This window comes from Castanea sativa, chromosome 9 (genome assembly GCF_040712315.1).
Source record: "Castanea sativa cultivar Marrone di Chiusa Pesio chromosome 9, ASM4071231v1".
In the NCBI taxonomy this organism is placed as follows: Eukaryota; Viridiplantae; Streptophyta; class Magnoliopsida; order Fagales; family Fagaceae; genus Castanea; species Castanea sativa.
This window is the reverse complement of record NC_134021.1, coordinates 20,823,043-20,841,357: the sequence shown is the minus strand read 5'-3', so window position 1 is coordinate 20,841,357 and position 18,315 is coordinate 20,823,043.

The following is an 18,315-nucleotide window of genomic DNA, read 5'->3' as shown; positions in this document are numbered from 1 at the left end:
AATTCCCAAATGATAAGACTTTTAATTTATTTTCAACTTTATTGCAATTAGGATAAAGTTTTACTACAAAATTGGTTGTAGCCTGAAATTACAATTTTATTTAATATTTTTTTATTGGAGGTGAATTTCGATAAATCCAGTATTGGATTATATCTTCTTTTTATATCTTTCATACTTGCAAAATTTCTAAAAAATTAAAGATTAATAGTTACGTTATCAATAAATTGTTTAACTTGCAAGTTTTCATAGTTTAAAATTATTCATAAAATCTAAGCTTATAGATGATATAATAATAATATCCGGTTTACACAAAATTTGATGTGTGTATTAAGAACATAAAAAACATGCAGTTCAATGATTAAATTTTCAAAATATATAATAATTTTTATTTTATTGAGTAAGGTTGTAGTCAAAACCAATTTTGTAACTAAATTTTATCCTAATTATTATAATTTATATTATCAGACCAAAATGGATTATTTTTTATTATTTTATTAGATTGTATGTATAAATAAAAACTGAAATGCATGGTGAGTTGTAAAATGAATAGATAAAATGTTATTTGAATGTTCAATTTTTTTTTTTTTTTTTGTGTTCCTGGTGCCAACACTCTAATTTGGCTAAGTTAATTTGATTTATCAATAAGAAAGTCCCTTTCTGATTGATTTAACAGTTGCACTACCATATGGGGAAGCTAATCCGGCAAATTACATTAAAAGATGAAGAAAAGTCTATTCCTATGATTGATATCAATTCAAATTACAAATTACAAAAGCTGAATCAATTGCACAGTCGTCACTGTAACCATTTTTCACTTTTTGAAGTTTCACGTTTGGTATTGCGAACACGTGAGAGAAAAAAAAAAAAAAAAGGTTCATTACTTCATTCATTTAGCGGGGGGCTGCTGCGTGACTCGTGAGCCCACCATTTTTCTATTATATATATATATATATATATATATAAATGAAAATAGCAGTAATTTTATTGAGTGGATAATTCTTTGTTTCCACTGATGTCTCCTGACATGCCAACTGAGTTTTTTTTTTTTTTTTAAATAATAATATTAATAAATCCTTGCAACCCCACTGGTCAAAATTTTATTTTTATAATTTGTACTTTCATTAAAGGAAATAAAAAAAGCAAATATTAGCAATAACAGAGGTTGAACTTATTACAATAAAAAATATCTTCTAACACTACCAGCCAACTTAGCAGAAGCATGAACTGCACTATTACAGTCTCTACCAATCCAACAAAATTTACAATTCAAAAAACTATTATTAATCTATCTAAAAAAAATTAGGAGCTTCAATGGCATCATTTATGCTACAAAATCTAATGGTAAGAAAAAAAAAATCAATTTTTGTGTCTATTATGCCGGGATTTTAATTTTTTTTTTTTATGAATTGTTGATTGTTTTAAATTGTAATTTGTTGTTAAAGAATTAATAACATCCCTAAATGATAGTTGATGGTATAGATGTTTCTTAAACACATTGATGATGCAATTGATGAGAAGGTAGATCTCGATCCATGAACACCATTCAGAAAATAAAAATCACTAGTTGAGCCATCGAGAGGTTGTCGGTGGACTCTCTAATGAGTAATGTCTAAGTTTTTGCATATTTCTCACAAAAATCTTATTTAAAACATGTGTATTGTTTGAGGGGTTAAATGTTTGTTCATATCTTCCTTTGTCCATTAACGTCTATACTCTCTTATTTGGAACTTGAGGAGTCATGTAGATTTCCTTCCGAGGCATGCCTAGACTAGCCAAGTGTGCTCATTGTTGCAAATGACCGAGCTACAACCTTATCATTCTGGAGTTACTAGTTTGACCAAGCTCCAAAGTGACATATTAGGTCACATTTTGGGCTAAATTTAATTTAAATCAAATCACATGTTTAGTTAATCTAATAACATTATTTTATTGGACAAGCTCGAACTAAACACACATGACAAATTTATAAAACACTTAATGAAAATGTGTATAGAATGACTACTAATATAAACGAAATATAATTTATGAGAGTAAAATTGAAATTATAAAATTTCATAGTATAAACTTCAAAGAATCCCAAACTTTACAAACCAATTCTCTTGCTTTGTAAGTTTTGATTTTTTTTTTTTTTTTTTATGGGAAGGCTGAATTTCATTCAGAACAAAAGGCATAAATTATATTATGAAAAATAATATTTCCTAGAAAATAAAAACTCTCTTCAATCCAAATAGATAAATCATCAATATTTAAAGCATATTTTGCTAATAAGTGAGTATGTACTATATTCATGAATGGTAAATATCATGCCACAGATAATTAATTCATTCATTCAACTTAACCCTAATATTGAAAAAAAAAAAAAAGTGTCATGCTCAATGACAGAGCTACCCCGCCAAGATATAGGCTCCTTTTACATCTGTATGACCCCCACTTTTCCTCTAATTGACTCCATTTTACTTCCCTTTAGCGAACCACACCCACCAGATCCACTACTGTTCTCAATAATCTTTTTAATTCTAGCATATGAGGTTGTATAAAAGTTGCTATTCTACAACCTAAAAAGTTACTTTATTTATTATATAATTCCACTTTACAATAAACTCAACATCTCAGTTTTTATTTTTGAGTAAATTATAAGTTTGGTCCTTATTCTTTACATTGAATGTCAATCTGGTCCCTAACGTTTTAAATGCATTAGTTTAGTCCCTAACATTTTGATGTTGTATCAAAATGGTTCTTGCCGTTAAGTGATTGATGAAAAATGTTGAAATGGCTAACGACCAAAATAAACAATTATTTTTATGCCACATTGGATGACATGTGTAGTGTTACTTGGAATAAATTTTTATTTAAAAAAAAAAAAAGATTTTATTAAAATTGGGATCTTAAAATCGTTGTACCCCGTACAAGCGACCTATGATCATCTGAATTCTAAAGCATCAAGGTCGAGATTGTGACCTCTCAATTGCTTTGCAATTAGACTACGAGTCACCAAGAAAGTCTTCAAGCTTTGGAATAACTTGTTGGCTCTTGTTGGTTTTGGCAACCAAACCTGTAAGAAAAGAAGGAATCAGCAAGGTTTTGTGCTTCACTTCCTTTGGCTTGATTTTCTCCTTCCGAGCATAGAACACTTGGGAGTTGGGGTTTGGTTAATCAACAATGAAAAATGATTATAATTAACAGATTTATTCCATACATTCATCCCTATCATTAAACTGATTGAACAATATTACTTCAATCTGAACCTAACGCAATTATATTCTAAATCTATAGCTCAGTTATCTCAAGCACAGTAGAAGAAAACTATCAATTTTTGAAAACATGGAAAAATCACAAAACAAATATTCAAGACCGTAGTTTCCATTATTTTTCTTAAATTTCTCAGCAACCAAATAGATGTCCATTAAAAGTTGCAGTCTTTTTCACAAGGCTCAAGTAAAGATTTGAGTCAGTGATTTATCAACATAAACTGGTTTTGAGATCCCAATTTTAACATAAACTGTTCTTTAAAAAAAATTCCAAATGGCAATACACATGTTATCTCATTTGGCATAAAAATAATTTTTATTTCAATCATTAGTCATGTAAGCATTTTCCATCAATCACTTAATGGTAAGAACTATTTTGACATAATACCAAAAAGTTAGAGATTAAACTAACACATTTAAAAAGTTAAGGGGTTTATCACTTGCTTCGCGACACTAACTGCCGCATGCAGTTTTGATGTTGGCGTGTGAGTATATTTCCTTATCTCATCTCCCTTCCCCTATATATGTGTGTGTGTGTGTGTATGTGTGTTTCTCAAAAAAAAGATACTCAATGTTGTTGAGTCGTCCCACATCAGTAAGGTGTGATATTGAGAACAGGTTTATCACTTGCTCCGCGACACTAACTGTCGCATGCAATTTTGGTGTTGGTGTATAAGTGTATTCCTTTATCTCATCTCCCTTCCCCTATATGTGTGTGCGTGTGTGTGCGCGCGCGCGCACGCGTGTGTGTGTGTTTTTCTCAAAAAAAAGATACCCAATGTTGTTGAGTCATCCCACATCGGTAAGGTATGATATTGAGAAGAGGTTTATTATTTGCTCCGCGACACTAACTGCCGCATGCAGTTTTGGTGTTGGCGTGTGAGTGTATTCCCTTATCTCATCTCTCTTTCCCTATATGTGTGTGTGTGTTTCTCAAAAAAAAAAAAAAATGTTTAGGACTAAATTGACATTTGGTGTAAAGGTTAAGAACTAAACTTATAATTTACCCTTTATTTTTCATACAACACAAAAAAATAATATAAGTCAACATAATAAAATAATATAACTACACCATAAAATATTATAAAATAATGTTTTACTAACAACCATAACATAAGAGAGAGAGATGAGTGAATAAAATAATATCTTTTAAGTTTACATCCAAGTGAATAGTAGCTTGTAAATCAAGCAACTATCTGTAGCTGAGTTATACATATTTTTTTAGATATACAACCCTGGATGTGGCATGTTTTGGGGCACAAAGGAGGTAAAATAGCCCCTTAGGAGATTTTACACCCCAATGCTAATGCTGTCGATGTTTTAAAACTCAAACAATAAAGGAAATGATACTTAAATCAAGCCACTTTTTAACTAGGTTGTTCATGCCTTTTAAGGTGTTTGTATATAAACTCAAATTTTGAATAATTGAAAGAGAAAGAAATATTAGATGTTATATAAATTTTTTTATATAAAAAACCAATCAATGCACATATAACATTGATTATTTTCTTAATTTACTTTTGAGTAATCAAATTAGATTGTTAAAATTTATATATATAAATTATGATTATATTTGTGGTGTATTTGGCTTATTTTTAAAGTAAAGATTTAATACTCTCCATCAGTCTAGCTAGAGCAAAGCTTTATTTGTAACAAAAATGTACCTAATATGTTAGGGAAAATTTAACTTCACTTTGTTTAAGCTTATTTTCCTTAACTTACTAGCGATCAAACCCCAAACATTAAGCCACTATATATAGACGAGGTTGAAGTTGTCATTGCCTTTTGTATTTTTATTTTAAATATACCAGTATATTTATACTTCAAAAAATAATTTATCATCTATATTTATATTATATTTTGCATGATATTAATTGCTTATTTACTTTATCATTAATATTGATTAATTTAAAAATTAATTTTGCTCTATATCTTTTCCTTTTTAGGAAATTGCATTTTACAACCTTAAACTACACTTTCAATTACACTTTACACCATAAACTTAGTTTTTTCATGTAAGATGACGGCAAAATTTACAATAAAGTATAAAGTGTAACACATGTTATAGTTTATGATGCTAACTATGCATTCTGAAGATTAAGGATGCAAAATATAATTGAAGTATAATTTATGGTAGTAAAGTGTAATTATCCATTTCTTTTAACTACCTTCCCGCTTAAGCTATATTATGGCTCTGCCACTAGTCATGCATATACCTGCAAGAACATTTTTGGAGATGCTCCTTGACTTACATATATGAATTTTTTTATCATCTCATAACAGGGGTGGAGCTAGCTACTAAGGGGGGGGGGGGGGGGGGTGGAGGCCATGGCACCCTCAAAGCCCATGAATATTTTGAAAATAATATAGGTATATTTTGAACAGAAACTTTTCAACGCATAGATATGGTGACTCCTTCAAAACTGATTTATATGTGTGTAAAGAGAATTTTTAGTGTTCGAATATTCATGTACTCCTAAATTGTATCATTAAACTTTCTTTTACGATGGTTTATAACTCACAATTTTGTTCCAACTTTTAATTTTTCAATCAATTAAAATGTTAAAATAAAATAAAATGAGACCAAAATAACTTAGTTATTTCTTAACGGCCAAAAATTCAAATAAATCCACATTTATCTTTTACGCTATGATTTGACAAATATCTATTATGCTTGATTGACACTTTTGTAATACGTCTATTTGTTCATTAAATACTACATATTCATATTGAAAATGTTTATAATTTTTTTACATTAGTATTTATATTTTATTTTGTTGACGTGAAGCTATTTGAGAATATTACTATTCCTTCAAATATGTGTAATCTCCCCATCCTACACTCATCAGATAATTACAAAGAATAATCTTTCAAACCTCATGATGTGGGTTAGAAATTTTGAATTCAGGACCTCATAGATTTTATGAGGTCTTGAGAATCGCTAGACCAACCCTTTATAATTTTTTACATTACTATATATGACATTACATGCGATACATAAATGAGTTAATCATCACATTCTAATTTCCCCCCCCCCCCCACCCCCAAAGATAAATTTATGATTCAACCACTGCCTCGTAATGTAATGTTAAATCGAAAAGTTGTAGTTAAAAAATATTTTTAGAATACAAAATGATTTTACTAATTTATTAACTTTTTAATGAATCATGTGACTTGTTTAAATAATGCACTATGCAGGGATTCATAAAAAAATCCATGTGTATTATTTAAACAAGTTACGTGACTTATTAAAATAGTCATATAACTAAAATTAGACATGAATTGTTTTTTTTTAATCTCCACATAGTAAATTGGAGCAATTTTTTTTTTCTTTTATTAAAGTTTTGAATATAGGTCAAAGTTAGAAGTTTAGGATACTAGAGTGAGGTCCTTGTTAATTTTGACAAACAAAATGACCTATTCAAAATAATTTGCACTCCCCTCTCTCTCTTACATTTTAGAAAAATGACACGCTATCCCAAATTTGAAAATAAAAAAAATACTCCACTCTCTTGAGATTTGAATAAAATGATACTCTCATATTTAGTTAATATTAATAATAGAATATACTAAATTTGTAAGAGATTTTCTTTACAAAAGTTTAACAATGGTTAACTAATAAATTAAAATAAAAAGGAAAAGTTCATCAAGGTCCAAAAGACTTGTAATGACGAATCTCTCCACAACCTGTTTATAATAATAATAATAATAATAATAATAATAATAATAATAATAATAATAATAATAAGGGTGTTCACAGTCGGTTTGGCCAAAACTATCATTGCATTGCACCTCAATTTTGTGGTTGCATGTGCGGTGCTATGTGGTTCAATGATGTATCACGGTGTGGTTTGATCGGTTTTAGATTGGGAAAATTTTCAAATTTTTTAGTTGGATTGACCCATCCAAAGCTAGTTTTTCCTTTGTTTTTGGCCAATTTTTAAAATGTTGGGCTAGTTTTTCTTTAGTTTGGGCTGATTAAGAGTAGCCCAATATTTTTTTTCACTTTAATAAAATCTTATAAATAGGTCAACACGATTGAATTGTTTAATAAACAAATTGTGTTAGGGTTTAAGAATTCTAACCCGTTTATTAAACGGGTCAGGTTAGTGTCAACCAACATAGTTGAATACTTATGAGTTAACATGAAACAAATCTGCCATGTGAACACGAATTACCACCCTTACCAACAAGTTTTTTATTTTTATTTTTTATAATCCTACCAACAAGTTTTTTAGCTGTAAAATGGTTCATCTTTTATAATAATATCACTTCATATAATATTAATATTCATATTAATATATGTGTGTGCGTGTGTGCATGCACAGTGTGGTGCAATTTTTTCACCGTCACTTGCAGTGTGGTGTAGTTATTCCATTTTATGGGCAATTTTGGTCGGTTTTCATAAGAAGAAGAAGCAAAAGTAATATTATATAGTTTAAAATACTCTTTCATTAAAACAATTAATTTTAGAATTAGGAAAAAAGAAAGAAAGAAAAGTTAATTAATGGTACCTTTTTTATGGATAGATGACTTTTTATTTTTTACAATTAATATTTTTCTTTTCAAAATACTTTCACAACAATTCATAAGTGGTAATTTCACTAATTTGAACTTACCACTAAAATTATTTTTTTCCCACCAGTAACAACCAATAACAATCTGCTACTTAAAATTTGATATAAAAGTGTTATGAAAATTTTGTGAACACAACATTTCTCTCTATGTTTTCTAATTTACCACTTGTCTACTCATAGAATTAAATAAGATTGGATTTTGTTCAATCTTTAGTCACATTCATGAGTCATGACAAGCATATACTTAAAACCAAAACAAGCTTCATAAATTGTAAAAATAGGCGTAGGCGTTGTTTGGTAAGAAAGTTTAAGTATTGGTTTTCAAATAATGTGAAAAATATAATTTAAAAAATGTTGTGAAAATACATGTTTAGAGTACTCATAATGCCCAAAAAAAAAAAATTTTGGTACTATATTTCTAATAACATATTTTCAAATGTGAAAAAATAAATTATATGTTTGGTATGAGAGTATTTTTTTTTAAAAATAAAGTGGTGGTTATTTAGTGGGTCCATGCTTTTTAAAGCTGTATGAGTATGTTTGGTTTATGTAGGTCTCATTTTTTTTCAAAATATTTATAACAATGTCATTGAGCATTATTACTCAAAAACCGAATACGACTCCATATGTGTTCTCAGAATACATGCTTGATCACCTTAAATTTAGAACAGTAACTCAAATACTCTACAAAACATTGAACATTGTTATTTGAACTCAAATAACAATCAAGCCCTACATAACCTCCCATACTCAACAAAATACATATTAATTGGATAAGTTAGTAAATAATATTTTGAACATCAATTTAATAGAATTTTGTCAAATAGATGCCGAGAGGGAAAATATTTTTTTCCTCTTAGGTTTGAGATGAATGGTCATCAAACCTCAAGGATAAGAATGTAATTTCACCTAAAAAAAAATTAACAAACAAACAAAATAGAGAGAAGAAAAGTGCTTAGAGCATTCATGTCAAATATGTGAAAAATGCTAAATCCTAATTTTAGCTCTCATCTCCTTAAAATATTATCCACATCAAGCATGCCATTCTTAAAATTTTTGACATTTTTTGCTACGGTGGAGTGTCATCTTTGACACTACTGTTGCAAGATGCTAGAATTTTTTTATATTATTTTTTTCTTTTTCTCTCTCCCACTCTCTCTTGTGCAGGGTGTCGTGCCTCTCTCCGCTATTTCTCTCTCACTTATTAAAATAAATAATATTGGCGTAAATGAACTTTTAGTCTCTACATTTTAACGTTTTTCCATTTTAGTCCATACATTTTAATTTTACCACTTTAAGTCCCTAAACCAATTAACGAGTGATATTATCATCCTTTCCGTCAGCCAGCCAACGAAAATTGCTGACGTGGCAGCCGAAGGCAATAAAATATTATTAAAAAATTATTTAACATTTTTTAAATGCCAAAAAAAAAAATTAATTACTCAATTTTAAATTAAAAAAAAAACAAACAAACAAAAGATAAAATTCACCAACCCAAACCCAAATTAAAATTCAACACACTCGTCAAAACAAAATCAAAACACACTTATCAGTCCCTACACTCTCTCTATTCTCAAACTCTCTTTCTCCTCACCCTCCACGGATGGAAAGTCTTTCTAATCCGCCAAACTTCGATCTGATTCAAACTCTAACTAACCCAAACTCTCTCTAATCTCGTTCAAGACTCAGTGATGAGGTCGCCGCCGTTGAACTCGTTCAATAATCAATTATGAGGTCGCTGCTGCCGTCAAAGAAAGAAAACCCATCGAACCCATCAAGAAGGTCCACCGATTAGGTGAACGAAACCCTAGAAAGAAAACCCATAGTTTTGTTTCTGTGTAGTTATGGCTCCGTTGTACAAAACCCAGTCACCGATTTAGTATTGGAGCCTAGATCAGTGGTTGTGAAGCCGAGAACAGTGATTCTCACACCTCTTTCTACCTCACCCGATAATGACCAGCGGCGAGCAGATCAAGAGGCTAATCTTCGAGGTTTTGATCATGGAGGCCGTGGGGTCTTGATGCCATGAAAACAATAGGAAAACTTTGGAGGCTTGCATGTGGGTGTTGTGAACATGGATCGGTGGTTGGGTCCGCTTGTGTTTGGTCTCTGTTTCTTTTTTTTCTTTTTCTTTTTTTCATTTGTGTTGTTGTGATATGAGTATGTGTTTGTGCTTGAGTTGAGATATGAGTTTCGTTTGCGTTTGATCTCTATTTGTGATCGAGGTATAAGTTTGTGTTTGGTCTATATATATATATATATATTTTCATTTGTGTTGTGATATAGGTATGTGTTTGTGCTTTGGTCACTGTTTCTTTTTCTTTTTATTCGTTTGTGTTGTTGTGATTTGGGTATGTGTTTGTGTTTGGTCTCTGTTTCTTTTTTTTTTTTTTTTTTTTTTTCGTGTGTGTTGTTGTGATATAGGTTTGAATTTTGGTTGCTGGATTTGTGTTCTTGGATGCTGGGTTTGATCTGGGATGAACACGAAGAACAAGTTGTAATGTTCTTTGTTTGTTTGTTTGTTTGTTTTTTTAATTAAAATTGAGTAATTAATTTTTTTTTTAATTTTGGCATTTAAAAAATGTCAAATAATTTTTTAATAATATTTTATTGCCTCTGGTTGCCACGTCAGCAATTTTTGTCGGCTAACTGACGGAAAAGACGAAAATAACATGCGTTAATTGATTTAAGAACTAAAAGTGGTAAAATTAAAATCTAGAGACTAAAATGGAAAAACGTCAAAATATAGGGACTAAAAGTGCATCTACGCTAATAATATTTTTATGAAGTGGAAAAAAAAAATAAAACATTTAATGTTGTATATATTATAAAGTGGAGTTTTAAAATAAATAAAATAATTTTTTTAGATGCTAAATGTTATATTTTTTGACATATTTGATGAGAACGCTATTATAAAAATTAAAAAGGAAAAGGGGAGTAGAAAAGTGAAAATGGTTAAATAAAGAGGAATTTATTAATGATCCGGCATTTATCCTTACATTGTACTTCATAGCAAATGCAAACGTCATTGTCCTATAGTAGCCTACCATCTGGCAACAATTAACACAGGTGGTGAGGTCCTGTGGGCTGTGGTACTGCTGAGGGGCCGTCAACGTTGATAGTAACAGGATATCAGGTTTGAATATCATCTTCGAGGATTATCAACGGTTCAAACTTGAGGACAAAATATTTCCTAGCAGAAGAGGAAGAGAAAAGCAGGAGCTTAATAAATTGAGTTGGTCTTTCCTTTTTCAGTCAAAATTAAAGGGTAAATGTACTTTTTTATAATAAAAAAATTATTATTGTAGAGAAATCCATTCAAGCAACAAATAAGCATATTCAAAAAAGAGAAAAAACAATTAAGACCTAGCTATTTGGTTTTTTTTTTAATAAAAAAAATGTTTCTGATAATTAAAGAAAAAAACTGTTTTTAATCTTGAAAAAAAAAATTGTATTTTCCTGTTTTCAAAATAAAGGCATTCATAATTTCATTTACAGAGACTTATGATTTCATTTATATGGAAAGTTTTGTTGATCACAGGAGATTATTTCATTCATTCTTAAGATAATGACATAATAATGTTAATCAAATTGTAAAAACATAAGCAAAAATTTAGCTAGAGTCTGATCTTTTTACTATTGTTTTTTTTTCTTATAGGAACTAGAGTCTGATATGTTGCAATTGTTTGTGTTTCGATTTTTTTTTTCCTAAGAAAAAATAGGAGTACCTAATTAAGTAAAAAACAATTTAAAACCAAAAAGTTACAAATAACTTTATAAAGCTCCCTTTTTCTATCTCTCTTCACTTTTCTTAGTCTAAAACAAAGGTTACTTGTATGAATCACATGTTTGAATTTTTGTTTACGTGCCTATTTTAAATATTAAAAAAAAAATTCAATACCTACCAAAAATAAGAATATGTCTTAGAGCATCCACATTGGTAGAGTTATAAATTTCGTAATATAGTTTCACAAAAAGTTATTTTATTTATTTTACATTCTCACTTTACAAAATACTTAATATTAGTGATTTTATTTTAGCTTTTAACACAATAAAATAATATATCCACTATAATAAAATAATATATTCACTACAAAATAGTGTGAACACGTAAATAAAATAATATGTTTAATATAAAGCAGTGTGAACACATAATTTAATATATATATATATATATATATATATATATATATATATATATATATATATATATATATATATATATATATTTACCCTATGAGCTACTGTGCACAATTGTGAAGCCAAATTATTTAGATTTGACTCCACCAATGCAATCATAAATTTGTATTTGGTGGTGATAAAAATAGCAATATAGCTTCCACCAATACTAATGCTCTTATATAAGTAATATGCGCAGTGTATGGAAAAGTTTGGCAACAAAATTATTTATATACAACACATTTAAATATAATAACATTAATAAATAAATTTATTATAAAAATGGTATAATATAACATATCTATCTTAATTAGAGAAAATAAAATATAATTTACTCATAATTTAATTAGTGTTAGGTTGCTTTATAATTATTTTAAACTAAAATAATTTAAAAGTATTTGTAAATCCAAAAGGCAAATTATAAATTATAAAACTTAAGTGCAATCCTTTAAGTGTAGAACTTTAGATTTTCTAATTAAATATAATCAGTGCATTGGCTAATGAATTACACTATTTATAATGCATTAGTCAAATTTAACTATGTGATTGGAATTTAATTGAAGAACCTAATGTGAAATAAAACATAAGTTTTTTTTATTAAAAAAAAACATATAATAGAAAGATGAGGTGTAAAAACATAGACTTTAAAAAAATGGACAATATTAGAATAAATTAACGATAATTTAAAGGTTTATTGTTATTATTATTATTTAATTTCAAGAAAAATTATGTTTGTTTTAAAAAATGTCCTATTATTGTTGTTTTGATTTTCTCTATCTTCAATCAGTGGAAGTTTTAGGTTTTTTTTTTTTTTTTAGGGTGGTCATAAACAAACTTAAATTATACAAAATTTAATATAGAGATAATTTGAATATATTGTCACAAAAAAAATACTAATATAAAATAAAGTTGAAATTGTGAATGTTAAGATGAGAGTGATATAGTGAGAGAGAGTGAAATGATAATAGAGAGGAGAAAAATTGAGAGAGAGAGAGAGAGAGAGAGAGAGAGAGAGAGAGAGAGAGAGAGAGAGAGAGAGAGAGAGAGAGAGAGAGAGAGAGAGAGAGAGAGAGAGAGAGAGAGAAACGAATGACATTTGCTAAAACTACAAGCCAAATCGCTAAAGATAACAAATTTTTTGTGCCCACAAAGCCAAAGAGAGCATAACTGCTGGCACTACTAAGGAGAAATCACGATCACAATTCATTATTTTTATGCAATGGGTTGAACGGGTTACACATTTGAATGACTATGATTTTTTTTTAATAGGCTTTTTATTCAATAATTTGTTCACTTGTTGTTTGATCTAGTCTTGCTTTTGTTTGGGTTATTGTTGTTATTATTTTAGCTAATTTTTATTGTTGTTCTTTAAGCATTTTTTCAAGGGGTTAAGGATTATATTTGGGGGCCAAAATTATTTTTGGAGTAATTTTATGTTCACAATATTCTCACAACAAATTTTATGTTGTGAGAATATTAGTGGATAAAAAGTGATGTTAGTATTGAGCCCAAAATAAAATCAATAGCAGTTTACCGCATAAGATTTGTTATGAAATTATTGTGAGAATATTGTGAATGTAGCATTACTCTTATTTTTGTTGAACCCAAATTCTTATAACTCTTAAATTAGGGTGTTCAACATTTTATTACTGTGGCCAAAATAGATTAAATTAGTGCATTTTTTTTTCAAGTATATATTTACTTCTTCTTTTTTCTTTTTTCTTTTTTTGCAAGTTAGGAGGACCCTGATATAAACATGGAGCCTCCCTTGTCTCCAAATAGACATAAAAAGAAGCAAAAAAAATATTCGAATGACCAATCTCTTCCCTCCTTTACTATTATCAAAATATATGATATTTTGCTTAACAATCTCAACTTGAAAGGCAAAGAAGTAATTAACTAAATATATGAAACTTTTTTATACAAATTTTAAATATAAGGACAAAATAAAGCATTATAATGTTGTGATTACAATTTTTTACATAACTTGTCATGTGATAAGTTGTGAGTAGCGAAAAAAGTAATCAATTCACACCTTCACTATTCATAAATTGTCATGCAATGAGTTATAATAAAAGTTGTATAAAAGGCCTTTCTATCATTTTTTTTTTTTTTTGGATAAATGGGACATAGTTTGATTTTTTTGAGAATTCATATCAAATGTTCTAAAAATTTTAATTTTTAATAACTCAAAAAGTCATTTTATCTATCTTAATACATCAATTTACAATATATCTAACATCAAATACTTTATTATTTTATCACTTAATTTAAATATTTTTCTTTTTTTTTACCCCTCTCTCTCTCTCATTTAAATAACTTTTTTTGTAACTATCTAGCTACAGTAAAGTGTCAAAAATGGTTGTTTACTATAACTAGGTGTTAAAAAATTTTAACTCTTGGCACTATTGATATAGTGGGTTTCTTTGGTTTTTGGGTGCTGAAATAGCATTTTAGCTATTTTAGAACATTTGACGTGAGTACTCTAATCTAACCATGTAATAATTAAACCTTCTTATATTATTATTAATATTAATATTAATATTAATATTATTATTATTATTAGTGATATAGATAAATAAAATAATGAAGCAGTAAAAGGATGTTAAGGAGCGTGGTTGGCAGTGCGTAATGAGGCAAGTGGGAAATGGGGACCCTGGTTAATGGTACAAGCAAAAGCAGTGTACGAAGAAGGTGCATTAATTGATGAAAGACCATATATATGACAGTACGCTACTGATTACTGAAACACCGTTCCGTCGAACGACGGCAATTTCGGGCGCGCTCTCTCTTTTTATATATCTCCTGATTCTCCAAGCAAAAGATTTGTCAAATAGTCTCTCTCTCTTTACAACAACAGTTTTGGGTAAAGAGTGTATCTATGACTATGAGACTATGACAGATAACAACATTAGCATGACGATGTCACCTGGACATCCCCCACCTCCATCAACAGTCCCTCTCACCCCTGTACTACTGTAGTTCCATCTGTCAGGATTAAAGCTCACGTGCTGTTTTTTCGTTTCTGTTTTTTCCTTTTGTTTTCTTACTATCAAATTTTATCCTAACAGTATTCTCATCAGCTGTTTTAGAAAAAATACCATTTTGACACACTAAAAACTTACTTTATTATTTTATCACATCTTTTATAATATCTTATTTATCAAATATTTTATCCTTCAATTTTATACATTAAAATAATATTTACTACACATTAAAATAATATATTAACTCCAACAACAACAACAACAACAACAATTCTTCCACCATTGCTGCAACAACATCGACAGCCACCATGGGTACAAACCCACATCCACCAACGGCACCTTAAAAAAAAAACACACACACACAACTAGAAAAAAAAAAATTCACAACAACCCAAAAAATAACCACCACTACTGCTCAATAATCACCATCACAATCACCAAATTGCAACCACAACCATAGTACCACTACCACAACTAACCCACAACCCACCACATTCACAAACCTCAAAACCCATCCCAAATCAAACAAACTCACAACTCAGCGGCGAGATCGGCTTTAGGTAGCTTCAGGAGAGATTGGTTTCAGCGACTTGAGGTGGCTTCAAGCGAGATCGGTTTCAGGCAGCTTGAGGACGAGAGAGGAAGAGAATGAGAGTGAAGAGGGAGTTGTGGAGGACGACTATGGCTCTAACGAGATCGGCAGCAAGCTTGGCAGCTTCGGCGAGATCAGCAGCAAGCTTGGCGGCTTCGGCGAGATTGGCAAGCGAGAAGAACTCAGATGCAGAGAGAAAAGAACGAACTCAAATAAGAGAAGAGAGAGAGAGAGAGAGAGAGAGAGAGAGAGAGAGAGAGAGAGAGAAAGTCTAAGTGAATATATGAGAGAGAAAACCCTATGAATAAACAAATAATAAAAATTTTGGCATCGATGTCCGTACCGTCTCATATTTGAGACGGTATTGTAGATATGTGCAAAATTTTTGGCATTTGAAACATCTCATAAGGCTTATATTTTGGAGTTTTGGTGTGCCAAATGCCAAATATTTGACATTTGTCACATTTGGCACATCTGATGAGAGTACTCTAATAGCATCCAGTTTAGCAATTTTTTTTATGTCTATTTTAGTATAAGAGTTTTTTTACACAATCACTTTTTAAAAACATCCATGCTATATTATCTATTTTACCTTCTATTTGTTTAAATGATCATTCTTAGATTATTATTATCTCCATAAGTGAGAGAAATATAAAAAGAGAAAGAATTTGATAAGATAAGAGGTGAGAAAAAAAAAAAATATATATATATATATATATATACACACAAATTTATTGTAAGAGTGTATATTTACACTATTAGAGTATTCACATCAATCTGTGTATAATAAAAAAAATGTGTGTAATTTACACATTTTTTTTTTCTAAAAAGAACCCACAACTGTCCGTGTATAATCGTGCAAATTTAAAATTTTGCTACAATAATCATTTAAATTTATATTAGTACTATTCATTGTGTATTAGGTTGTTTATTTTTTTTCTTTACATATTTCGAGAACAAATAAAGAGAGTGGATAGTGGTCACCGTGTCATGTGTGTGAGAAAAGAGAAACAGTTTAAAAAATAAAAACTGATATTATAATGAAATGTATTGTAAAATAAATAATTTGATGTAAAGTGTTTTGAAAAGTGAGTATGTTAAATAGAAAATGTAAGTATTTATGCAAAATAAACAAAAATTTGTGTATGAGCTTATACAAATGTTCTTATTGTAGCAACTTTGTAAGTTTACATATCTTTCGCTTGATTGATGTTGGTGATTTTGGGGCTTCGATGTGTAAATTTACCATCTTTATCTATTATACACATATTGATGCAAATACTCTAACAATTGAGCTAAGGTTAGAACTTACAACATTTTCACAACAAAGTCCAAGTGACAAACCATTAATGATACGAGAACTAGTAACTTATTCTCGCCTAGGTTTTGTTACAAGATTGTTTTTAAAATGTTAACATTCATGTCTAGATTAGCATGTGAACCCCATTGGAGGATTTTACAAATTTTAAGGATGTGATTGTTACTTTCATAACGCTAAAGATCATATTGAAAATAGCCAAGAGCATTGCAGTTCAACTAATACATTCTTGTATTTTCAATGGAAATGTTCAAGGTCTAAATCGCTTATCCTCCGTTGTAACTTTTGAATAATCAATAAAAAAAAAAGAAATAAATTGAAAATTGGGCAAAATTTAGAGAGCAAAAGTTTTTTTTTTTTTTTTTTATAGGAAAAAGTACTTGCTACCATTTTATTCAAGGAATAGGTAAATCAGTACAAACAACAGAATTTAAATCAGGAGGAACAGATTCCATCCAAACTTGTAAAGGGAAAGAAAATCTTGCTTTCTAGGCTAAGGCATGTGCAACTGCATTGTCTTGCTTAACAACACGAGAGAAAGAGAAACTTTGATATGAGTTTGCATAAGACAGAGTATCTTTTATAATGTGACCTACATAAGAATTTTTCAAACCATTACCATGAAGAGACTTTATCACAATCTCAAAGTCTCCTTCAAAAGAAGATTAATGAAAACTTGCTTCTAGGACAAAAGACGTTGCTCTTTTTGTTGCTGGCAATACCAAAGCCACCACAAATGATGGCGTAGGGATAAAGGGCTAAGATATGGGTATTGAGTCGTGAGCCGTGTCCGAGGACCTCACATATTCCAAGGATAGGTACTAATGGCAGAGGTCTACAAAGCAATGGCCCGTGGAAGGAGTTTGCTCTCGAGGAATTGGAAATGTTGTTCGAGGAGAAGTACCTCTTCGGCTGAGCATGGTAAAGGTCATATGTTCGACCTTTCGTCAAGAACAGGGTAATAGATGATCATTCTAGCAAGGATAAACATCAAGATGGGATGAGACAAAAGAGATTTAGGAAATATCTAAGAAGAAAGCTATTGTCACCACATTAAATGTTTTGCAGCTAACCTCCTGGCCGCATTAATGTGGAGGTGATATCTAAACAGTAACCTCTAGCCTTACAGCTACCCACAAAGACTTCAGGAAGGTGCTGATGAGACAAGTATCAAAGCCAACAATCTGATCTATACGTGGAGGGATGAGATGAAGTGAGGAAGGGGAATGTAAAGAAGGAAATTTCCATTATAGGGGAATCGAATAATTTGTAGAAAAATTACTGTACTCTCAAGAATTGCAATTGCAGTTAAGTTTAAAAGAAATATATAAGAAAAACCTTACTCGAACTTTGTCAAGGAGGATTTTCCTTGCTCAAATTGTTTGTTTCATGCTTTACAATAGCAACTAACCTA